The 24700-nt window shown below is 48.4% G+C and overlaps 1 protein-coding gene and 1 long non-coding RNA gene across 3 annotated transcripts in view; one reads left to right on the top strand and one right to left on the bottom strand.

Annotated features, from left to right (window-relative positions):
- Positions 1-8357, bottom strand: part of ACSBG2 (acyl-CoA synthetase bubblegum family member 2) — a 37893-nt gene extending 29536 nt beyond the window's left edge. Inside the window, exon 1 of one of the 2 annotated variants that reach the window (XM_084614322.1) lies at positions 8219-8357. The gene's annotated coding sequence lies outside the window, so the exon portion shown is untranslated. Of the gene's footprint in view, positions 1-2075; positions 2159-8218 lie in introns of those variants that run through there. The other variant, XM_084614323.1, reaches the window with a different exon arrangement.
- A 309-nt stretch (positions 8358-8666) lies between these two features.
- LOC311513004 lies at positions 8667-24686 on the top strand. Its single transcript, XR_014709628.1, has 3 exons — positions 8667-8907; positions 13775-14591; positions 22494-24686. It is a non-coding gene; the product is annotated as an uncharacterized lncRNA (long non-coding RNA).
- The last annotated feature ends 14 nt before the right edge of the window (positions 24687-24700 follow it).

Consider the following 24700-nt stretch of genomic DNA (forward strand, 5'->3'; position numbering starts at 1 on the left):
GCGGGGGTGGGGGAGCACTCATGACGACATGTTTTCCAAGCTCATGCAGTCCCCCCGCACTGATCATGCATTAAGCTGTGCCCTGAGATATTCAGTGGCAGAGGCCAGAAAGACTTCAGTGAGTGTGAAGAGCGGAGGCAGGACATGATGCTCGGCTAATAGGAAAGCCAACGAGAGCACAGACCCCTGCTGCATCCACTGTATAACCGCCTACCCTCCTCCCCATGTTCCATAGCTGCCTCACCCAGACACCCAAGAATGTGGGGAGGGGAAGGAGAAGACTCCAGGCACCCAGTCATTCCACTGGAGAGGATGACCCAAGCAACAGAAGGCTGTCAAACAGTTTGATTTTGAGTGTTCCTACAATAAGCAATGTGGCCTTGTCCTTCCCTCCTCCCTTACCCCACTCAGGCTACCCTGTCAGGTTTTTTTTGTTTTGCTTAATAAGGAAAGAATAGTTTCAAAACAATAGTTACTTTATTTCAAAGGGGGGAGGGTGGTTGGCTTACAGTGTATTAAAAACAAAGGGCAGGTTTGCATCAAGGAGAAACACACAACTGTCACACTGAAGCCTGGCCAGTCATGAAACTGGTTTTCAAAGCCTCTCTGATGCGCAGCGTGCCTTGCTGTGCTCTTCTAAATGCCCTGGTGTCTGGTTGCTCAAAATTGGACACCAGGCAATTGGCCTCAACCTCTCACCCTGCCATAAATGTCTTCCCCCTTACTCAGATATTATGGAGCAAACAGCAACAATGGGAATGTTGGTTGTGCTGAGGTCTGACCTAGTCAGCAAACAGCATCAGTGATCTTTTAAACATCTAAAGGCATATTCTGCACTTGCTCAACCTATAGTTTAACTGCTCCTTACTACTGTCCAGGCTTCATGAGCCATGGGAGCAAGGGGTAGGCTTGACTGCACAGTGCTGCCAGCTGGGAGAGCCTCCAACTCGCATTATATTCCAGGCAGGACTGAATCTCCATGAGACAAAACTTGGAGAATGACCTGGAGTGTCTGGTTCCCATTCAGTGCTCTAAGAGGAGGATAGCCATGTCTGTCCAGGCACCCTGATCAACCCCACCAAGGTCTGCCAGGAGCACCCAGGAGATGGATGGCTCAGTCCTACTGCCCACCATCTTCCGCAAAGGCAAGGAGCTGCTGCTGCGTTACACATTTCCTTACATGGTATCATTTAGAACATCTAGTCACTTGTTCACACACTAGTTACAAATATTTAGGTATTAACTTACCTAGCTTAGTGAAAACTCATTTTAAAAGGTTACCATAGTTGCTAATTGTCGCACAACTGTTAGTAAATGGCTTGGCTGCCCTTGTATACATTCTTAATATGTTCATTCAAGACAGACTCAGCCTCCATTTCATTTAGCATAAGTAGTTGCTTAAACAAAATTTGTTAATGTTTAGCCATTGGATTGGGTAACTGAATATAGAGACTTTGTCTGCACTACCACTTTTGTTGGTAAAACTTGTGTCAGTCATAGGTATGAAAAACCACCTCTCAGAGATAATTTGCTGGCAAAAGTGCTGGTGTGGGCAATGTTATGTCAGCAGGAGAGGCTCTTCTTTTGGCAAAGAGCAGCTACACAGGAGACCTTACAGTGGTACAGCTGTGCTGCTGTAATGTCTGTAGTTACTTAATGTAAGTGAATCTTGTACAATGACCTGGTCAGTTGTTCCTGATGTCCTAGTGGGGGAGCCAGCTGTGGTCACTCAATTAGGGTGAACTGCAAAGAATGGGGCAGACAATCCCCAAAAAGCTGGTGGATATTCCAATACTTAAATTCACCAATCCAGCACAGCTTATTTATTACCTTACTGGTTACTCAAGTCTAAAGAGTAACCTTAAAGTGATCCAGCATCAGGCCCCCATCCAGGTATGCATGTCAAATATTTCATCATGTAAAAGAACAGGTTCTATCAGTCCCAAAGGATTGGACAGTTTACCTCCCAAGTTAATGAAGGTTTCAGAGCTTACCCAAATATACATGACAACCAATTCTTATTTAAACTAAAAATTAAACAAAAAAGAATGTGGTTAAAAGATCACTATACATACACAGACAGGAGTTCAATTCATTGAGTTTCAGATTCACAGCAGAGATGGTGAGCTTTGTAGTAGCAAAGACTGTTGATTACATGGTCCACCCTACTCATATATAGGTAAATACGCAAACATTATCTCCCCACATGTCTTCTCTGGGTTATTCATTTTACTGGATGTTTAACCCTTTCTAGCCATGGGTCAGTTGTCAAGGCTGGTTTTAAGGTTCAATAGTCTACAACCCCCCCCCCCCACCCCTCCCCAACTGGAAGCATGTTAACAGGTCACTCCACCTTGAAATGTGTTAAATACTTATGCTAAACAATCTGTTCCACCTTACATTTAGCTGTGACACTTCGATTAAGTTTCCCAGCTCTAGGGTATGCCTTAACATGGCTGTGTAAGCTCTGCCGGGGCAGCGCTTTAACATGGCTGTGTAGTCTTGGCTCCACTACTGGGGGAGAGCTCTGCCAGCGCTGTAATAAAGCCACCTCTATGAGGGGAAGGGCTCCCAGCACTGTAGCACTGTCTATACAGCCACTTTACAGCACTGAAACTTGCATCGCTCAGGGGTACCTATACTGTAAGTGCTACATCAGTAGCATCAGTGGAGCTGCGCTGCTGTAGTGTATCTAGTCAAGATGCTCTATGCTAGGGTGGCCAAACTGTGGCTCAAGAGCCACATGTGGCTCTTTTACTGTTAAAGTGCAGCTTGCAACCCCCCCACCCCACCTACCAGACTGGGGGAGCAGCTTGGGACCTCTGCTTTTCAGTGAGGTGGTGGACGTAGGGGCTGCTGCCCAGCATGGAGTGGGAGTCTCAGGGCTTCTGCCCTGCAGGGGCTCAGGGCTTCAGCAGGAGCGAGGCTGAAGTCCCATCAGGTGTCTCCCACAGGGCTCATGCCCTGAGCCCTGGCTGGCATGCCCTGGCCTTTGAACTTCTGAAGATGGTTGTATGTGGCTCAGAGGGTCTGTAAGTCTGGCCACCCCTACTCTATGCAGATGAGAGAGCGTGTGCATGCTCTCCCACTGGCATAATAAATCCACCTCTGTGAGAGGTAGTAGCTATGTCGGCAGAAGCAGCTCTCCTGCTGATATAGCATGGTCCACACTGATGCTTACGGAAATGTAAGTCAAGGGTTCTCAAACGGTGGGTCACCACCCCATTTTAATGGGGTCACCAAGGCTGGTATTAAACTTGCTGGGGCCTAGGGCCAAAGCCCCACCACCCAGGACTGAAGCTAAAGTCAGAGCCCCACCACCTGGGGCCAAAGCTTGAGGGCTTCAGCCCAGGGAAGGGAGGGGGTGGCTAAGGTTATATGCCCCCTGCCCAGGGCAGAAGCCCTTGAGCTTTGGTCCCCCCTTCTGGGGTCATGTAGTAATTTTTGTCAGAAGGGGGAAGGGTGTCACAGTGCAATGAAGTTTGAGAACAGCTGGTGTAACTTACATTGCTTGAGGGGGTTGGCTTATTCACACCCTACCCTGAGCTACATAAGTTATAAGTGGTAGCATAGATCTGGTCCCAGACCTGGAGAAGAGCTCTGTGTAAGCTTGTGTGTCTCATCAACAGAAGTTGGTCCAATTAAGAGATACTACCTCACCCACCTAGTCTCTCTAATATCCTGGGATTGACACAGCAACAAACATTGGATGCTGGAGCAGAAAGTCTAACTTTAAAAAGTACTCTGGAAATATTTCTGAAACAACTGAACACACTGAAAATAGAAGCTGCACCAGACAGGATAATTTCCGCAAGTCAGCTTCTCTTGGTCAAAAGTGAACTAACTGATGTCCCTTAGTCTAATATTGGAACTTTAGTACAGTTAATATTTCAGTAACATCACTTCAGAGACTGTACTATTTGAACAAGAGAGACTATTTGGTGATTGTATTAAAATTAATTTGGCCTTAATGTTTAGAGCAGGCTGTACCTTTACAAAAAAAGGCAGGGAGTAGAGGTTTCAGATTACATGGTTTCTAGTGCAGGAGTACTTTATATTTATGGTTTTAAATCTTGATCTCCTTGTGCAGAAGGCACTGACTTAGAGGAAGCTAAGTAAGACTATTTTCTTGAACATGACCCTAATGGGTGGAGGAAGGGGAGCATGGATTTCAAATGATTTTTCCTGCAATTTCCTGCCATGTACTGGAGAGTTGCTTACATATGGGAAATAGCGTGACTTACTACAGCTTCCTCACTATCTCTCTCAAAGGTTCTTTGTTTTCCAGCAGAGGGGTGTCAAACAAAGATAGTTTTGTTACCATAATTATAGTTGACATTTAAACATAATTATGCTTGAAAAAAGCTAAGCTTCAGGTTAAACAGATTGCATCTACATGGGAAACTTTGCTAAAATTCCCCACCAGCATACCTTTACCAGTAGGCTATTTTCTGTTTGTGCATTTGATAGCACATTAGATGGGGTAATGCAAGTTTGACTGGTTTCAGAGTAGCAGCTGTGTTAGTCTGTATCCACAAAAAGAACACAAGTACGTGTGGCACCTTAAAGACTAAAATTTGAGCATAAGCTCAAAATAAGTTTGACTATATAGTCAGTTTCCCTTTGTTTGACTGGGGTTCCCCCCACCCTCACCACACAGTGAGAAGCCACTTTTTCAAGCATGATGCTACAATTTTGAAACCACAAAAGTTGACAGGACCAGAGTGTTGGTGTAGTATTCAAGACTATCCCTTTAACCTGAGTTTTTAAACTGACTGAATTTCAAGTCAACAGTACCCCACTGAATCTTTAAGGTAATTTTAAGCTAGTTTCTACTAATCAGAAATTTACTTCATTGTAGCTATATTTCACCAGGAGGGAGATGGAGAAATACAGGAGACAGGGAAATATAGGTAGGCAGCTAGCTTCTGCTGCTTAGGGAAGAGTAATAGATGTAAACCTCTCCTCCCCCCTCTAAACATTTAATCTTCTTTATTCCTGCCCAGAATGGGAACTGGAAATTTATCCAGCCCTTTCTGGGTGCCAGAATTCTCAATGGACTTCTGACCAGATGCTAAAACCTGTTTTATTGTACATGAGAATTTTTGTGAGGGTAGGCAGAGAAATGTATTCATTTTTCAGTACAGAACTGTAGGTTGAAAAGGACAGAATTCACTGCAGGTATCCAGAACACAAGTGGAACTGGCTAGATATGCAGCCTGAACTCTCCACCAGTTAAATTTGGTGAGCCATCACAGCAAGTGTAGTAATTTTTGTTCACTAGTTAAGGCTACACTAGTTATAAATTAGTAGGAGCTGGTTAAGATTCCTCTCTCATTTAACTGTGTTTTTAGCTTTAGTGTATAAATCTGATCTCAAATCTAGAACAGTTGTAGTCCATGGAACACTGGTGATCTGTTGAGACTGCATAGTCACAGGTTTCCAACTTCCCTTGTAGCCATCTGCTAAGCCACCTTGCTTCCACAGAACAAGGTTAGAGCAGTTTCTGTATTTGCCACAGGGGTGTTTTGATAATTACTGGCAGATATGGTGGTCCATGCTACTGCCGAAAACAGAAGGGGTGGTGTTCCATATGGCACAATTATGATGTGAACCACCTCATGAAAAATTCAGAAACCCTGAACTAGATACTACTGTGATCATTCTATATAGCGATCCTACTTGACATCTGGATTTAACTGACATAATATAGTTTAGGAAAATGTGGAGTTTGTTACTGAATGGACACAGGACATTTAAAAATCCTGGTATGAACTATTAGTTTTTTGTGGCTGCAGAATGTTCTGATGTCTTATACCAATGTTAGTCATTTCAGCACCGTTTTCCTAACACTGCAGGCTCCCTCTACAGCATCATGCAAGTGTAACCTGATTATTTCAGCCAATAGACATGTTACAAGTCATCATTTTGACACATGATAGTCTCAAGACACTGAATGAGTAAGCTTAGAGGTTATCAGAGAACATTAACCTGTTGCAGAGGTCACAAGTGCACTTCTTCCTGTCGAGGCAGACAGCAGAGGTACTATGAGTTACTCACACAGATGGAAACACACTGAAAACAGTTTAATACTGATGAAAGTATAGAGCACTGTTTACAGTTTATAGCCATCAGCTTTTCCACAGGAAGTTATGTATGTGGCAGGAAGTCTACTGCTGATTCTTTGATACACAGCTATATTGATCTTGTTTCAATAGAGGCAGATGAGATCTCTCCTCTAGGGTCTACCATAGCACCAAACATTTTTTGTCCAGAACTGGAAATAGGCAGTTAAAATATGCACCAGTTTCTGAAGTATACTGGCAGTTTTTACAAGACAGCCACAGAAGAAAGGGTATAATATATACAAAGCACAATCTACATCATTTGTGCAGCAGGAAGTTCCTCAGCATTGGAAGATGCTTTTCAAAATCTGATCAGATCTCACATTTGATGAGGTCAGCTCCAGTACCAATTAAGACTATGGAATACATTAAGATTTTAGTTCAGAAAAATCAGAGAAACATGAAGTCTTTTTAAACAACTTTGTCACATTTTTAGAGAGACGTGAGACACAAGTGACCAGCCCTCACGCAGGCATAGCGTTGTATTAATATTTGCTTAAGGAAGTGTCAACAAAACAAAGGTCTAGAAACTAGGTGACAACTACAAACATCCTGGCAGATTTCAAATGTAAGGGAACAGACTAACGTTCTTGTAGCTAGGAGGACTTTTACCTGCCGGGGGGGCCTCTGAGCAAGCACACATCAGAAACGCACTAATAAGCGGCCAAACGCTCACTCTTTGCGCCATGGGGGGGGGGGAGAAAGAGGAGACCAAAAGAGAAAATGGAAATTCCAGTTCTCCCCTTAGACACAAAACCTCAAGTGCCCCAGATGACGTGTCTCTTACCCCCCCCCCCCCCAGGGCCGCCCGCCCCGCGCCCTCAGAGGGGAAACCCAATACGTGGCACGGGTGCTGCGCTTTTCCGTCCATAAAGCGCCCTCCAGCCATGAGCTCATTGAGGAAGCTGCCGTCCACCCAGGCCCTCACTCCGCTGGGGGGAAGTGTGGGGGGGGCGGTGAGGCACCTGCCTTGCCCAGCCCCTCGCCGAGCCTTTGCTACCAGCCCGAGGGCCCGCCGCAGCGGAGCTTCCAGCAACGCGGCGTCCCGCCCGCGGCACGTTGCGGGCCCTCGGGCCAGGGAGCGAGCGGCTCCACCCGGGCGGGGCGCGTGCAGGGGCGGGGCGGGTCACCAGAGCCCCCGCCAGCCGCCTCACTCAGGCGGCCGCTGCCCCGCCAGCTCCTGCCCACGCAGAGGGAGAGGAAGGGAGCGCCCCCCCCCCACAGCCCATCTCCGGGGGAGCAGCCGCCCCTCCATCACCAAGCCGTACCGGGGGGGGGCCCCTTCATCCATCGCCTCCCCACCTGAGGGGCCAGGCCCATCGCTCCCCAGTACCTGAGGGGGGGTAAGGGCGGCCCCTCCATCTCCCCCCCCCCCACCACCACACCTGCCTGAAGCAGCCTCGTCCCTCCCCAGTACCTGAGGGGGGGTAAGGGCGGCCCCTCCATCGCCCCCCCACACACCGGCCTGAGGCAGCCCCGTCCCCCCCCAGTACCTGAGGGGGGGGTAAGGGCAGCCCCTCCATCGCCCCCCCACACACCGGCCTGAGGCAGCCCCGTCCCCCCCCAGTACCTGAGGGGGGGGGTAAGGGCAGCCCCTCCATCGCCCCCCCACACACCGGCCTGAGGCAGCCCCGTCCCCCCCCAGTACCTGAGGGGGGGGGTAAGGGCAGCCCCTCCATCGCCCCCCCACACACCGGCCTGAGGCAGCCCCGTCCCCCCCCAGTACCTGAGGGGGGGGGTAAGGGCAGCCCCTCCATCGCCCCCCCACACACCGGCCTGAGGCAGCCCCGTCCCCCCCCAGTACCTGAGGGGGGGGGGTAAGGGCAGCCCCTCCATCGCCCCCCCACACACCGGCCTGAGGCAGCCCCGTCCCCCCCCAGTACCTGAGGGGTAAGGGCAGCCCCTCCATCACCCCCCCACACACCGGCCTGAGGCAGCCCCGTCCCCCCCAGTACCTGAGGGGGGGTAAGGGCAGCCCCTCCATCGCCCCCCCACACACCGGCCTGAGGCAGCCCCGTCCCCCCCCAGTACCTGAGGGGGGGGGGTAAGGGCAGTTTCCTCCGTCCCTGCGGGACCAGCCCCCCTCCCTTTACCTGGGGTGGGCGCGCCGAGCCGAGCCTCCTCTCCGCGCTGCAGGACCGACTGGCTGCCTGGAGGAGGCACCAGCTGCCTTAAATTTAGAGCGCTCGCGGGCAGGGGAGGGGCGAGAGGGCGAATCCCGTCCGCGGCGCGTCACCCCCCGCCGCTTGAAAGCCCCGCGCGCGCCCCCTCCCCGCCCCATTGGACGGAGCGCCTCTCCTGAGGGGGCGGGGCCAGGAGCGAGCTCCGCCGTTTTGGATAGGAGCAACTTTTTCGCCAGCAGCCAATAGAGGTGGGTTCCGCGCTGCCTCAGCCCCGCCCCCTGCTGTAACCCTCGGTCATTGACCTCCACTAGACCACGTGGAGTCTGCAGCCGACTTCCTGGCAGGCGGTTGCGCGGTACTGGCAGGGCCGGGAGCGTTGCTCAAGGGAGGTGGGACATAGGAGGGGGTCGGAGGAGCTGTTACCACAGTGGGGGATTGTCTCAATTAGCATCGATTGCTTATAAACATGGTTATAATCGGCCAGGGGCAGCAAACAAATTGCAGACCTGCTGGTAATAAATTGCATAACCTGCTGGTAATAAATCACAAGCAGGGGATGACAGATACTGGGAAAGTAAGCATTGGGGAACAAACAAAGCAGAACAGCAACAAAGTCTACAGCAATTTATTGCAGGCAGTAACAACTCTTGGAGAAACTGGTGAGTCTCATGATAGGGAGTGATAAGTGGGGGATGGTCATGGGGCTGTGCAAAATGGGCCATATGCTTGACCCTGATGCCTTCTGGTTAATGTTTGAACGGGTGGTTTCAGGAGCAGACTGGGTAAAGAGGGTATGGGGTCTTCAGCTGCCTCCCTCCCTGCCTTTCGGGGTATAAAGGGTATGGGCTCCCTATCAACCTCTCGTGAGAAACTCAAGCTGTTTATAGGGTGCTGTGGGATGAAAAAGCATCAGATTATGATACCATAAAGGCTGCCATTTTAGATCAGATGGGTCTGTCAGCAGATCGATACAGCCAGAAGTTTTAGGCAGCCAGGTGGTCACAGGGGACAAGACCTAGGGGCTTTGCACAAATTATTGGATTGGACCACTGGGTGGCTGAGGCCAGGTGAGGGGTTGGGGAGATCATGGACTTCATTATTTTGGAATAGCTTTTGCAGTGGCCACCCAAAGTCACTAGGTCTTGGGTGCGGAAGGCACTAACCCACTATTCTGGAAGCCACTGTTAAATTCACTGAGGAGTTTGTGGAAGCTGGTGTCCCTAGTAAAACAACATGTTCATTTAAAGAACATGACCTGGGGAGGAAAGATGAGGAACTACTGACTACAAGTTTCAGAGTAACAGCCGTGTTACTGATGAAGTGAGCTGTAGCTCACGAAAGCTTATGCTCTAATAAATTGGTTAGTCTCTAAGGTGCCACAAGTACTCCTTTTCTTTTTACTGACTACAAAGTGCTGGAGAAGAAAAGAGAAGAGAGGAAGGACACCCCACCCACAAATTGCCAAACTGTTTATCAGTGTGGGGGCTCAGGACATCTGAAAAGGGACTGCCCCTGTGTAGAGGACAGTAACTCCTCATTTAACGTTGTTACGTTGCTGACCAATTAGGGAACATGCTCGTTTAAAGTTGTGCGATGCTCCCTTATAGTGTTGTTTGGCAGCTGCCTGCTTTCTCCACTGCTTGCAGGAAGAGCAGCCCGTTGGCGCTAGCTGGTGGAGGCTTGGAACCAGGGTGAGCCGGCAGTGCCCCTAAGTTCCCAGTGCAGCAGCTGCCCAGCAGGCTTTTCAATTGCCAGGCAGTTTGAGTGCCCGCCCCCTGCTGGGTGCTGCTCCTGCTCTCTGCCTTGGAGCTGCTTCCAGGAGCTTCCTGCTTGTTGTGCTGGGGGGGGGGGGAGAAGGGATGCTGATGTCAGGATGTCCCCCTCCCCCTGCTCCTGTACCCCATCTCCACAGAGCTGGGGGAACGTGACAGGGCTCAGGATGGAGGGAGCTTGCTGGCAGCAGCTGCTGTTTCAACTTGTTGATCTACCTAAAAAGGCAGTGTACTTAGAGTGGGATCAGTGTACTTAAAGGGGTAATGTGTGTCTCTCTCTCTCACTCACACACACACATGCAACCCCCCTGGCCCTGGCAGTTTGGAAAGTGGAGGGACTGGTGCACCCCAGTGGGATAGGGTCATCATCACGTTCAGTTTCCACAGGGAATGTTTGCAGCTACTGCCAAGCATCTATTGTGTCTCTTCCCTCCATTCGTGCTCCTTGTAGAGTGTGAGGCTACATTAACAACAATATGTTAACACTTGAGGGCTCAGACGAGTGCTAGTTTATCATTTAGCAGTAAGGCATTCCCTGGGAAATCACCCACTCTCTTCCACCCTCTGACTCCACCACCTCAACCAAGCTTCACAATCATCATTGCTGTGTACAGTATTAAACTGTTTGTTTAAAACTTATACTGTGTGTGCGGCCAGCACATCCCTCAGCCCACGCAGCTACCCGCAGCCCCCATTGGCCTGGGACGGCGAACCGCAGCCAGTGGGAGCTGCGATCGGCTGAACCTGCAGATGCTGCAGGTAAACAGACCAGCCCGGTCCGCCAAGGGCTTTCCAAAGATTGCCGATCCCTGCTATATAATGTCTTTTGTATGGCAAAAAAAATTTCCCTGGAACCTAACCCCCACATTATTACATTAATTCTTATGGGGAAATTGGATTCGCTTAACATCGTTTCGCTTAAAGTAGGATTTTTCAGGAACATAACCACAACGCTACGTGAGAAGTTACTGTATAATCTTGCCAAGTTCAGGGGGGAGAGGGGAATCTTCAGGAAGCAATTAAAGCAAGCACTTATAGTCTCTCTGAGAGTTGGATGGTGACAAGAGACAGGTCTAGAAGATTTTGCTGAGGGATGCTTGTTGGTTAGGACACTGGGTGCTGGGAGAAAGATTGAGGCTAACGTATCCACAGGGAAAGAAAAATCTCCCAGTGGCCTGCGTGCCTTTGGAAGTTGGAGGAACATTTCAGAGGAAGCAGGTGGGAGTTGTCAAGGCATTGCCCCAATCTGTGTTAATTATGACAAATCAGAGCCCTTTTCCTTTAAGGAAGGAGAGAAATGCCTGAAGAACCAAACGGCTAGAGAGTGAGAGACCAGGGGAGATGCCAAGAAGCCAAAGTAGGAGCTAGAGAAAGAAGGAACAGGACAGACAAGGCAGAAACAGATGTTGGGGTTATCCTTGCCACTGGAATGCACCTTTTGTGGTAATGGGACAGGAAGCTGCCTATGACATTGTAAATAAAGTACACTGTGATGAACCTACAAAAGAGTATTATATGAGGACTGCTTGCAAAGAGAAATCCAGGTGACTAAGCCCACACTTCAACAGCTCTGGTCCTGGAAAGACTCACACACGCTTGATTTTACAATCAAGTAGTCTCATGGAAATCAAGTGTTTGAGGAAGACTGCAGAATTGGGTCCTACTGGAGCTAGTCAGGACACTTATGCTGAAATGACATTTTGGTAAAATACTCTTGTTAAAGCCAAAACATTTGGTGATGTGATAGTTTCCACAAAATCCTCATCAGGAAGGTTTTTGAGATAGACAGAGTTACTCTACAGCCAGGTGGTTAAGGTTCTGACCTGTGCTGTGGGAGACCTATATTCAAATCATTGATCTGCCTGATTTAGAGTGATCTGGAATGGAAAAGCTACTCTTAATCAGGGAGAGCAGGGACGTGACCTTGAGTCTGCAACATGCCGGTCAGTAGCGCTAAGGGAACAAAACCACCTTTTGAAACCTTGAATATTTTTGCAGAACAGAATTGTCATTTTCTAACAAATGACTCTGTCCTCTGTTGGTGATTGTGATGTTTTTCCATAGACAAAGGGAAAACATTTACCTTGTGTCTGGATGGCCTTTATTTTAGATGAAAGGCAATAACAAAGAACGTAGAAATGTAAAATCTTCACAAAGGAAGAGAGCAGTGTGGTTTTGTCTGCACTGGACTTTTGTCAGCAAAATGTTTGTCATTCAGGGGTGTGAAAAAAACACATACACCCCTGAACAACAAAAGTTTTACCAACAAAAAGTGCCGGTGTGAACAGCGCTTTGTTGGCAGGAGAGCTCTCCCACAGCTGTGTCGCTAAAAGGTGCGTAGTGTAGACATAGCCTTGATGTGTGTCTCACTCTGTAACAGCAGTGTTGAACTACTGATACAAGTGAGTGTTTACTTTCTTCTTAATGGTGCCGTAGTTATCCCTGTATACAGCACAGTACTCTTCCAAGTTTCTACCAAAAATATAGTGTCTCTAAAAATAAAAATTATTCAAATCCTAATGTGCGTATCAAATGTTGCAACAGAGAGCAGAGTAGATGTTTCCGCTATACAATTAGAAACTAACTAGCAACATACTGACAGGTTTCAGAGTAGCAGCCCTGTTGGTCTGTATTCGCAAAAAGAAAAGGAGGACTTGTGGCATCTTAGAGACTAACCAATTTATTTGAGCAGAAGCTTTCGTGAGCTACAGCTCACTTCATCGGATGCATTCAGTGCTTTCAGGTCAGTGCAAAACAAAGCTCATAGCCTGCATCTACGCTAGAAAACATTGTAGCTGCAAACATTAGCCAGCCCTGCCAGCAAGAACAGTAGACGTACTGAGCAGCAAAAAGGTAGTGTGGCCTACTAGATAAGACACTGGACTCACTTAATTCTCCTCCCATGTAGGACTCCAGAGATGCTAAGTAGGGCTAGATGATAAGATAAAAAATGGCTGAGTCTTATCTACATTATAACGTCTGTCATTGCTGCTAATGGTGGAGCAATATGAAGCGGGAATTATGGCTACAAAGTTTGCTATGATAGACAAGGCTATGTGCAGCATAAAAGATCTTACTCTCTCCAGTGAAGGAAAGTGTGTCCACACCTGTCTTTTGCTATGATTCTGCAGTCTCCAGAAAGTGGAAAGGTATGCAGCAGATCTCTCTGTCTTACTCCTGCTGCCTACAGAGGAGGGACTCTAACCAACACCAACTTCCTCATTGTAACTGTGGTAACTTTGTAGTAGTGGTGCCTCCTCACACAGACCTTAGCTGCCAAAGAACCTGATGACATTTGCCTACTTATCTGAATTTTGAACAGAACATTTGGATACTGCACTTTTCATGACTGCAGTCTGCCTGAGTCACTGTGTTGGAGGCTGACTCCAGTGGGCTGTTGAGTCAGATTTTACTGCAAATGATCTAAAATGCTCCCGATTACTGATACAGCAGAGCATATAAGCAGTATTTAAGAAATTGGAAACATAAAGCCTATGGTCCATTTGCTCCTGCATCTGCCTTTGTCCTTGGCCAATACCTACTGTTCAGGGGAGGAATATGGAATGCTTGAGAATGGAAGATGATCTGGTGGCACACTCCACCAGGAGTGCCAGAACCTCCCCTGCCCCACCACTTCGCGCCCCCCCCCCCCGCCTTTCCCCACCCTAGATTTTAAAAAGGCTGGGTCATTTTATGACCAATTGGTAATAACTTTTGTCCATGTGCCAATTAAAGCAAATCTCTTTCATTGCAGAGTGTAAATTGATCCCCTGCAGCTGTTGGGAACAAATCCTCCTCTCCTGGGCACAGCTGCCCCAGTAGCCAGCTGCATTGTAGAGGAGTGTGCTTTGCCCTAGTCTGAAGCATTGCCAATAATACATACACCTTCCAGCCAAGGATCATGGAGAGTTTAACAAACATTGTGAATTTATCCTCACAGTCCCCCAGTGCAAGATAGACCAGTGTTACAGACTCCATCTGACATATAAGGAAGGTGAGACACAGAGAAGCAACTTGCACAGCATCGCATATTGTCAGAGACTGGGACATGGGCAGTCATGCCTCGTGGTTGGAGCAGGAATTGGTAGCCAAGAACGGTAGTAATTAGCTCTGACCCCTTGAAGCAGTGAATGCCACAGGATGGCTATACCCTTTGTGAAGCATTTCCCTTGGTTGGTTCTAAACTCGTGTAGAGTTAACTTAATGGAGTGTCCCAGGGTTCTCATATTATCAGACATCATCCAAGGGATGCACTGGTTGACTGACGGTTAATGGAATACAGAATCATTCACCTCTAGGTTATTGTTTCATATCCAACCTAGGTCAGTGGAGACTAAAAGTTCTTGCCAGGTGCTGGCTGTTCAGTGGCCTTTGTGAAACAAGTTCGGAGAAGGGGGGGTTCGGTCTCAGTCCAATTGCAATGTAAACAAATATTCACACAGTGAAAGTCACCGCCACAACTGGATTAATTAGCTGCCTCAGCAGAGAGGACTGACCGACTGGGAGTGAAGAATGAGGAACCCCTCTCGCTTCTGGAATTGGTCCCTCCAGGTCAGAGGAGAGGCACATGGGTAAAGCTGCCTGATGTCTTTATTCTGTACAGACAGGTTTCCAGAGTTGTAACAGAAATAGGGCCAGGTCCTAAGCTGGTGCAACTCAGGATAAAGTTACAGTAACAGATGCTACAACACTGTCCCTGCCCAGGACAATATTCAGATCAAGACTTGACCAGTTACAGCAAAGTCACACTCAGGCAAGTCAGCTTCCTGTCTCAGTGTTCCCAACTGCAAATCTTGCCTAATAATAAAAATACTGTGCCCGTACCTGGCCCTGTCTAGACTATATAATTTTAAGGGGTGTTTTTAAAATAAGGTAGCTGACGTGAAATCCCAGCATAAGATAGTGTAGTTTTTTGGGGGGTTTTTTTAACCTCAATGTAGTTTTGAGCCACCACTCCTCCAAGACAATACAGCTCACAAAGTCCAGGCCTAAGCACTTGAGAGTTGGAGATAGCATTCTCAGTGAATCTGGCTGTGGAACAAACTTCTGGAGATCAGGTGAATACAGTTTGACCATACTGAGGGAATGCTGTAAAACTTTCCTCTTTGCAAAATCTTTTCCACTATAAGCAGACATTCACAATACTGACACTCCCATCTGTCCCTGAGCCCTATCCCAACCAGCCAAAAACCAAAACCTGACCCCAAAGATGAAGAAAAGCCAGAGACTTCAGGAAGTCGACCTGAGAATTAGCTTTCGCTATTGATTTGATGTGGAAAAGGTGATGGGTGGCAAGATAAAACCCTCAGATAGATGTGGCTGGTTGAGGGACACCTCCCCGCCCCAACCTACCATCCACATCAAGGTAAAACGACAAGTCGCCTTGTCTAAACCAGGATTTTGCAGTATGTTAGCTATCTCACTGTAAAAAATCCCCACTTTTTCTTGGTGTAAGCACAAGCCATAGACCTGGTTCCCCATGCTCTGCACCTAGTGCAGTCATTTACTGCATTGCAAAATGCGGTGAAATGCTACCAAATCAGGATGGAATCTTTTTAACGCCCACCTTGTGCCAGTATAAATGTCTGGACAAGGTGCAGGGTAACAGAGAATCAGGGTCTGCTGTGTCTGTATCTGTAGATCTCAAAGCACCTGACCCAGTTGAGTATGTTTTACAGATAACACAAGCAGCGTAGATGTGAAGCTGTTTATCTAAGAGGGGCTGTGGTTCTGTGGATGCAGGTCGGGCCTATTACCGCAGAGAGCAGTGCTCTCTTCCCAGCTCTGCCACAAACTTCCTGTGTGGCCTAGCACAAGTCACTTATCCTTCCTGTGAATGGGGAAGTACTGTTTGCACTATGTTACCTTCCTCCCCCCACTTAGAAACTTGACTAAATACATGTTGGACTGTGCAGAGAAAAATGAAAGTAAAAATAGCACCTTGTTATTTAGCCAGACTGTTCCCCATGTGGAGTGAGTCACATCTGCTGACTTAAGCAGCAGAGCCTGATCTGGATCACTTTTTTCTCATGTTTGTGTAAGCAGAGACAGGGTGGGCTCCACCCTGACATCTGGTGGTGAGGTGTGGCAAGTTGTGGAAAAGAACTTCAGGGGCTGATCTCATTTGCATAGGCACACCCACCCTGCCTAGAATGAGGCCATAACTGCCCAAATCGTCACTTTGGCTGCTGTGGGATCCCCAGTGTCTCTGTTATTGGGGCGGGAAGAATAAATTGTTAGTACCCTGATTATGGGAACTGTGCTTGGAACTGTACTTGGCCTTTTTGTTATGATGGAGGACTCACCATCAACTGAGTAGCACTCACTAGGCAAGGGACATGGGTTCCAAAACTCTGTGAATTGAGAGAGACTTGAGACAGGTATTAGTGCCTGGTGGTGTAGGTCCCTTTTGTGAGGGCCTGAAGCACCAATTGCACCTCTGTCTCTCTCCACTGTGGAATGTCAGAGCTAATTTTGGGTCTATTAAGAGTTTTGTTACAGGTATTGTGCTGAATTCACTTCAGCCTTATAGTGCACCAGCACTAAGGCTCCCACTACTATGAGCTGAAATCACTGAGAGCTGAAATCACTGAGCACTGTGTCAAGTAGGGGGGAGCCGGAAGTTCTAGTGTGCAGTGGAGCCGGTCGTGAGACAGCAGTGTGTTCGTGAGACGGCGAGCTGAGCGGAGCCGGTCGTGAGACAGCGGTGTGTTCGTGAGACGGCGAGCTGAGCGGAGCCGGTCGTGAGACAGCGGTGTGTTCGTGAGACGGCGAGCTGTCTGGAGCCGGTCGTGAGACAGCGGTGTGTTCGTGAGACGGCGAGCTGAGCGGAGCCGGTCGTGAGACGGTGAGCTGTGCAGAGCGGAGCCGGTCGTGGTGGAGCGGAGCAGAGCCCTGTGGGGCAGTCAGCTTCAGGACACGTAAGGTGCCCCTTACCTCTTTCCCCCACACCCAGGCACATTTTAGCCAGATTGGGGAGTAACACTCTGCAGGTGAACTTTTGAACTCCGGGGCTGGACTTTTTTTGGACTTTGGGCGATTAGTGGATTGCTGGACTCAAGAGACGTTTGGGTTCTGGGACTCAAGAGCCTGAGGGAAAGGATGTGGCCCAAATTTTCTGGGGTGGGTCAGTGTTCATGGTTTGGTTAATGAACACTAGTTGTGGTGTTTCCCCAATTTAATGCTGATGTTGTTTGCCTCATGTTATTAAAGATTCTCTACTACACCAAGACTCTGTGCTTGCGAGAGGGGAAGTATTGCCTCCTTGAGGCGCCCAGGGGGTGTGTAAGATTTTCCCAGGTCACTGGGTGGGGGCTCGAGCCAGTTTTGCATTTGCTTTAATGAGAGGGAACCCCTGTGTATTGAACCCGGCCCTTGCTGCTATCAACTTGGCCTGGCAGAAGGGTTACATTTGTGGGGGCTCGTCCGGGATCGAGACTGGGTCAGTACCCCTCGCAAGCACATCTTAGGTGAGTCATTAAATTGGGAGAACCCAGAATCTGGTTGTTGTTGTTTTGATCTGTTATATTTGGGAAAGAAATTACAGTTTGTATAATGGCCCTACATTTGCTAGAGGATTGGTGCAAGGGGATGAATATTAACCCTAGGAACTGTGTCCTGGTGACCGGGGTGCCGGAGGCATTCGATGAAGGCTCAATAGAGCCTACCTTAAGGGCATCATTACAGAGTCCCGCAGCCCATACGCCTCGCCCATTGTGGTAGTCCGTAAAAAGAATGGGAAAATCCGGATGTGTATTGACTACCGCACCCTAAACAGCCGTACTGTGGTCGACCAGTACACTATGCCTCGAGTGCAAGATGCCTTAGACTGTCTGCTGGGAAGCCAGTGGTTCTCTGTGTTGGATCTTCGAAGTGGGTACTACCAGATCCCTCTGGGAGAAGAAGATAAGGAGAAGACCGCCTTCATCTGCCCATTAGGGTTTTATCAGTTCGAACGCATGCCCCAAGGGATTTCTGGAGCACCTGCCACCTTTCAACGTCTCATGGAGAGAGTTGTGGGAGACATGAATTTACTGCAAGTGTTAGTTTATTTGGATGACCTGATTGTGTTTGGAAGAACCTTAGAGGAGCATGAAGAAAGACTTCTTAAAGTGCTTGATAGGTTGGAGGATTATGGTCTGAAGCTTTCAATTGACAAATGCCAGTTCTGCAGAACCTCAGTGAAGTATGTGGGTCACATCGTATCCCAAGAGGGTGTGAGTACTGATCCTGATAAAATAGAAGCACTCACTACATGGCCACGTCCAAGTAACTATAGAGAACTCAAGACCTTTCTTGGATTTAGTGGCTACTACCGCAGGTTTGTGAAAAACTATGCTACGATTGTAAAGCCTCTGAATGATCTTACCAGGGGACATCAGTCCAGCAAGAACAAATCTAAGACCAGGAATAAGGGGAGGTTCCCAAAGCCTCCTGTGCAGAGACACAATGGCCCCTTTGCACCATTTGGGCCACGGTGGGATGAGAGATGTGAAAGGGCTTTTCGAGAAATCATTACTTGCCTAACTCATGCTCCAGTCCTAGTTTTTGCTGACCCAAGCAAACCATTTATCCTGCATACTGATGCCAGTTTGGAGGGTCTGGGAGCAGTCCTGTACCAGGAAGTGGAAGGCAAACATAAACCTGTAGCCTTTGCCAGCCGAGGATTGTCTGATAGTGAAACTCGTTATCCCATCCACAAGCTGGAATTCTTGGCCTTGAAATGGGCCATCACTGAGAAATTTCGAGACTACTTGTATGGTGCTCAGTTCCAGGTGTGGACAGACAACAATCCACTGACTTATGTGTTAACAAGTGCTAAGCTGGATGCTACAGGGCAGAGATGGGTGGCCGCCTTGGCTAGCTATGAGTTTAGCATTCAGTACCGATCAGGGAGAAGCAATGTAGATGCAGATGCATTGTCCAGGCGTCCGCAGGCTCCAGAAGTTGCTGTGATACCTACAGATGGAGTGAGAGCTATTTGCAGTGTGAGTCGTCGAGAGCCAGAGGCCTGTGAGAGCCTTCAGGGATGTATTGCAGAAGCTTTGGGCCTGCCCCCTGAATGCATGCCTTCTGCCTCAGTGAACTATATTGCATTGGACCAATCTCCTTTGCCCATGCTCAATGCGGCTGACTGGCAAGAAGCCCAGCGGCAAGATATTGACATTCGTGATACACTACTTGCCAAAAGGGAGGGGCGAAGCCCAGCTGCAGTTGTCCCACCTAACCCGGAGGGTAAACTACTATTGAGAGAATGGACCAAATTAAAACTGATTCAGGGAGTGCTACACCGAATGACCACCGACTCTTTACAAAAGCAACGAGCACAACTAGTACTGCCAAAAAGGTACAGAGCCCTGGCCATGAGGGCTCTGCATGATGACTTTGGGCATTTAGGGATGGAGAGGACTCTGGAACTTATTCGTAGTAGGTTCTATTGGCCCCGAATGGCTGAAGATGTTCGCAGGAAATGTGAGACTTGTGCTCGATGTGTTCAAAGGAAAACTCTGCCCACGAGGGCTGCATATCTGAAGAACATCACCAGCAACAAACCTTTGGAGTTGGTATGCATTGATTTCTTGTCTGTAGAGGTAGACAAGAGGAATGTTGGGAACATTCTAGTAGTGACTGACCATTTTACACGGTATGCACAGGCATATCCCACACGTGATCAGAGGGCCACCACCGTCGCTCGAGTATTGTGGGACAAATATTTCTCAGTCTATGGATTCCCGGCTCGGATACACTCTGATCAGGGGCGGGATTTTGAGAGTCACCTTCTGAAGGAGGTGCTGAAGATAGCAGGAATTAAAAAGTCTAGGACAACGCCTTATCACCCCCAAGGTGATCCCCAGCCAGAGAGGTTCAACCGAACCCTATTAGATATGTTGGGAACTTTGCGACCAGAGCAGAAGGCAACCTGGAGCCAGCATGTCGCATTTCTGGTGCATGCCTACAATGCCACAAAGAACGATGCTACGGGAGTCACCCCATATCTTTTGATGTTTGGGCGAGAACCAAGATTACCCATAGACTTGTGCTTTGGTGTATCAGAGGATGGAGATAGCTATGAAACTCATCAGCAATACGTATCCCGACTAAGAGAGAGGCTGCAGGATGCTTATCGCTTGGCTACCGCTGCGGCTCGGAAGAACGCAGACCGCAACAAACATCGATATGATGCTAGAGTGCGTTCGCAGGAGCTCCAGCCGGGGGACAGAGTCCTGCTGCGAAATTTGGGTATCGCTGGCAAACACAAGATAGCTGACAGATGGAAGGCAATACCTTACCTGGTGATGGAAAAGCTGGGAGATCTGCCGGTCTACAAGATCAAACCTGAAGACAGTCCAGGGCAAATAAAGACGGTGCATAGAAACCTTTTGCTCCCTGTGGGGGAATTGGTAAGCACCCCTTATGAGATGGGCCATGACAGGGCAGCCGGGCAGAACAGAAGTGCTAGACCAAAGCTGCCATCCAACACAGACAGTGAGCCTCCTGCAGCTAACTTACCCCTATTCTGCACATCTGAGAGTGAGTCTGAGGAGGAAGACACAACCCTGGTGTATCCTGGGATGGAGACAAGATTTCAGTCTCGACCAGCTGAACCGAATGAGAGTTCTCCCTTTTCCACCCTAAACCCTATGGCGGAATTATTTAGGCCCCTTTCTGACACCCCTGTGCCGCTGATGAGACCCCCGTGTGATGACACACACAGGTTATTGGCCAGTGGAGACACTCAGGTAGAGGATGTCCTGGGCACCTTGGACCCTCCCGCGTTAGAACTAGGAGTGCAGGGGCCTACGCCAGTAGCCAAGAGACCCTCAAAGGAAGCCTCTCCATCCATCAATCAAGAGGACGTTCCCCTTACCTCAGCAACAGAGATTCTCAATAGACGAGACAGGGTGATAAGACCAGTAAAACGGTTAACTTATGATGCACCTGGGGTGACTAGTGAGGAGCCAATACATTTAGCACACAGGATTGTGGAAGCCAAAGTGGGCTTTCTGAGGCCTTTTGGAGGAAATCAATGAGTTGGTATAAAGGGAGTATGATTTGTCGGGACGCCAAATTCTCGGCTGGGGGGAGGATGTAAGCAGAGACAGGGTGGGCTCCACCCTGACATCTGGTGGTGAGGTGTGGCAAGTTGTGGAAAAGAACTTCAGGGGCTGATCTCATTTGCATAGGCACACCCACCCTGCCTAGAATGAGGCCATAACTGCCCAAATCGTCACTTTGGCTGCTGTGGGATCCCCAGTGTCTCTGTTATTGGGGCGGGAAGAATAAATTGTTAGTACCCTGATTATGGGAACTGTGCTTGGAACTGTACTTGGCCTTTTTGTTATGATGGAGGACTCACCATCAACTGAGTAGCACTCACTAGGCAAGGGACATGGGTTCCAAAACTCTGTGAATTGAGAGAGACTTGAGACAGGTATTAGTGCCTGGTGGTGTAGGTCCCTTTTGTGAGGGCCTGAAGCACCAATTGCACCTCTGTCTCTCTCCACTGTGGAATGTCAGAGCTAATTTTGGGTCTATTAAGAGTTTTGTTACAGGTATTGTGCTGAATTCACTTCAGCCTTATAGTGCACCAGCACTAAGGCTCCCACTACTATGAGCTGAAATCACTGAGAGCTGAAATCACTGAGCACTGTGTCAAGTAGGGGGGAGCCGGAAGTTCTAGTGTGCAGTGGAGCCGGTCGTGAGACAGCAGTGTGTTCGTGAGACGGCGAGCTGAGCGGAGCCGGTCGTGAGACAGCGGTGTGTTCGTGAGACGGCGAGCTGAGCGGAGCCGGTCGTGAGACAGCGGTGTGTTCGTGAGACGGCGAGCTGTCTGGAGCCGGTCGTGAGACAGCGGTGTGTTCGTGAGACGGCGAGCTGAGCGGAGCCGGTCGTGAGACGGTGAGCTGTGCAGAGCGGAGCCGGTCGTGGTGGAGCGGAGCAGAGCCCTGTGGGGCAGTCAGCTTCAGGACACGTAAGGTGCCCCTTACCTCTTTCCCCCACACCCAGGCACATTTTAGCCAGATTGGGGAGTAACACTCTGCAGGTGAACTTTTGAACTCCGGGGCTGGACTTTTTTTGGACTTTGGGCGATTAGTGGATTGCTGGACTCAAGAGACGTTTGGGTTCTGGGACTCAAGAGCCTGAGGGAAAGGATGTGGCCCAAATTTTCTGGGGTGGGTCAGTGTTCATGGTTTGGTTAATGAACACTAGTTGTGGTGTTTCCCCAATTTAATGCTGATGTTGTTTGCCTCATGTTATTAAAGATTCTCTACTACACCAAGACTCTGTGCTTGCGAGAGGGGAAGTATTGCCTCCTTGAGGCGCCCAGGGGGTGTGTAAGATTTTCCCAGGTCACTGGGTGGGGGCTCGAGCCAGTTTTGCATTTGCTTTAATGAGAGGGAACCCCTGTGTATTGAACCCGGCCCTTGCTGCTATCAACTTGGCCTGGCAGAAGGGTTACATTTGTCTTGCAGACCCAATGCAGAGATGAACTGGAGTCTGTTCTGACTCACATGCTATCCACAGAGTTGTTAACTAATGTTCCTGCTGTAGAATCATTATCACTGGTTGCCAGCACCCCAGGAAGACCCCAACTGCACTCCCGGACAATGACATGCAAGATAACTGGAAAAATGTAAACCTGGAAGTGGACAGATCTAGAGTTAAGTGCAGCACGAGGGTAATACACAAACTCAGGAAACAAGATGGTAAACAGCTTGGGGGTCAGAAAGAGGTGATGAGGACAGGATCATCCAATGGTCACAAGATAGTTTCTAAATGTAAGCAGGCCTGACTGTTTGTCGTTCACAATAAGGACTCTACACCACATGTAGAGTAAAAGGAACTTTAAGTCTTAGAATTGGATCAGATTCTCAGCTGCCATAAATCAGCAAAGCTTAAATTAAGTCAGTGGAGCAACCCCTATATACACCAGCTGAGAATCTGACCCTACTGAGTCAAGTTCAGGTCACTCTGAAATAATGGCCCTTTTGCAGTCTGATTCTCACTGCAGTAGAAAGAGAGAGTCTGGAGCATGGTGCAAGGCCTGAAGCCTGAACCAAAGTCAGCAAAAGTTATGCAATAAGCAAAAGTCAGGCCCTGTCAAAAAAGCAGATGCTTGCCTGCAAGGTCACTGTCTGTTACATGAACTAGGCACATTGCTAAAGCAAACTGAATATGTAAACACATTCCTGACTAGCACAACTACACCCAAACCAAGCACAAGATAAATGGTTTGACGGAAGTGATGAATAGTGATGTTTTGTCTGAAACATAAGGAGTAAAGTGCAAAGACAGGTGGTGAATAGGGGCGTATCTCGCCTTAACCCTTTTTCAGCCTAGGGGGCAGCAAAAAGTTCCACTGCTGGCTGAGCTGAGTCCTTGCCACTGGGTACTCGGTGTGTTAGTGTACCTGTAAATACTGATCCAGGAAGCTAGTCCTGTGTCTTGAGGGCAATAAACCTGGCTGAGCACCTTTGCCACTGAACCGAATCTGTGGTCTTTCTGGGTATTACTGTCAAGGTCTGCTGGGCTAGCTATCTGCGTAGAGCTGAGACAGCACACGGAGAAAACACGCACGCCAACTGGCAACAGTCACAAGCACTGTATAACAAACCCTAAAACCAACCATGACCAGTGTATTTTTTTAACTCTGTGTTTACTGTCTTTACTATGCACAAAATTCTGTTTAAAATCCTGTTAGTTAAAACCTGTTATGAACACATTCTAACACAACGTGTTTTCCTAGTCTGGATGCAGCCTTTGCATTGTCATTTACACTGTACAAAGTGAGTGCCAAGTGGGTATATGATTTGCAAATGTTTTACACCCATGTTGCAAAGGGGTAAAAGTCTACAAAACGTGCAAGTCAGTGGAGAACTGGGCCCAGAATTTATAGCCTATATTATTCTCAAGCATATATGCTCTTGAACAAGAATTTTGATGGAAAATTAATTTGATGCAAAATTTGATTGACGCAAGCAATTCACAAGAGTGGGTCTATTTTCAGAACTCCAGCAAAAACAGCGGGTCTCAGCAGCTTCAGCTGTAGTTAAATCAACCTAACCCCTGGTGTAGATGCAGCTAGATAGATGGAAGAATGCTTCTGTCCTCTGTTGCTTGGGGAGGTGGTGTTCCTACAGAGATAGATAAACCCCTTCTGTCACTCTTGGCTGCATTTACACTATGAGGTTATGCCAGAGTATAGTCCCCGTAGTAGGCATGGCCTGAGTCAGGGGACCCAGTTACTCCACAGTTGGTCCCTGACTCTGCTGCAACAGGGTTAAAATGTTGCAAGGACCGGCCAAGATGTTAGCCCAGTTACAAGGACAAGGTTAAATCCTGTCTGTGCTCAACATATGAGCTGTGTTGTAACTGGGTCAGAGAACAACTGTGTTGTAATGAAACTAGGGAAAGCTGTGTTTGTAAGCAAGTCTCCTCACTGGATTAAAACTGAAGTGTAGATGAGTCCTTTTTGTCTTGGGACAATTTGGACAGAAAGCTGATGACTCAGTGACAAGTATATTGTAGACAAGGGTTAGGTCGCTGCGAGTTTAACTCGGCCCCAAACACATTAACAGTCACTAGAGCTGGTTGAGAATTTTTTGCCACAATATTTATTTGTTGGAAAATATCAATCTGTCTAAACAAACACTTTCCACAGGAAAGAGTCAGCTTTGAT

The sequence above is a fragment of the Lepidochelys olivacea genome, assembly GCF_965140295.1.
Source record: "Lepidochelys olivacea isolate rLepOli2 genome assembly, chromosome: 25".
In the NCBI taxonomy this organism is placed as follows: Eukaryota; Metazoa; Chordata; order Testudines; family Cheloniidae; genus Lepidochelys; species Lepidochelys olivacea.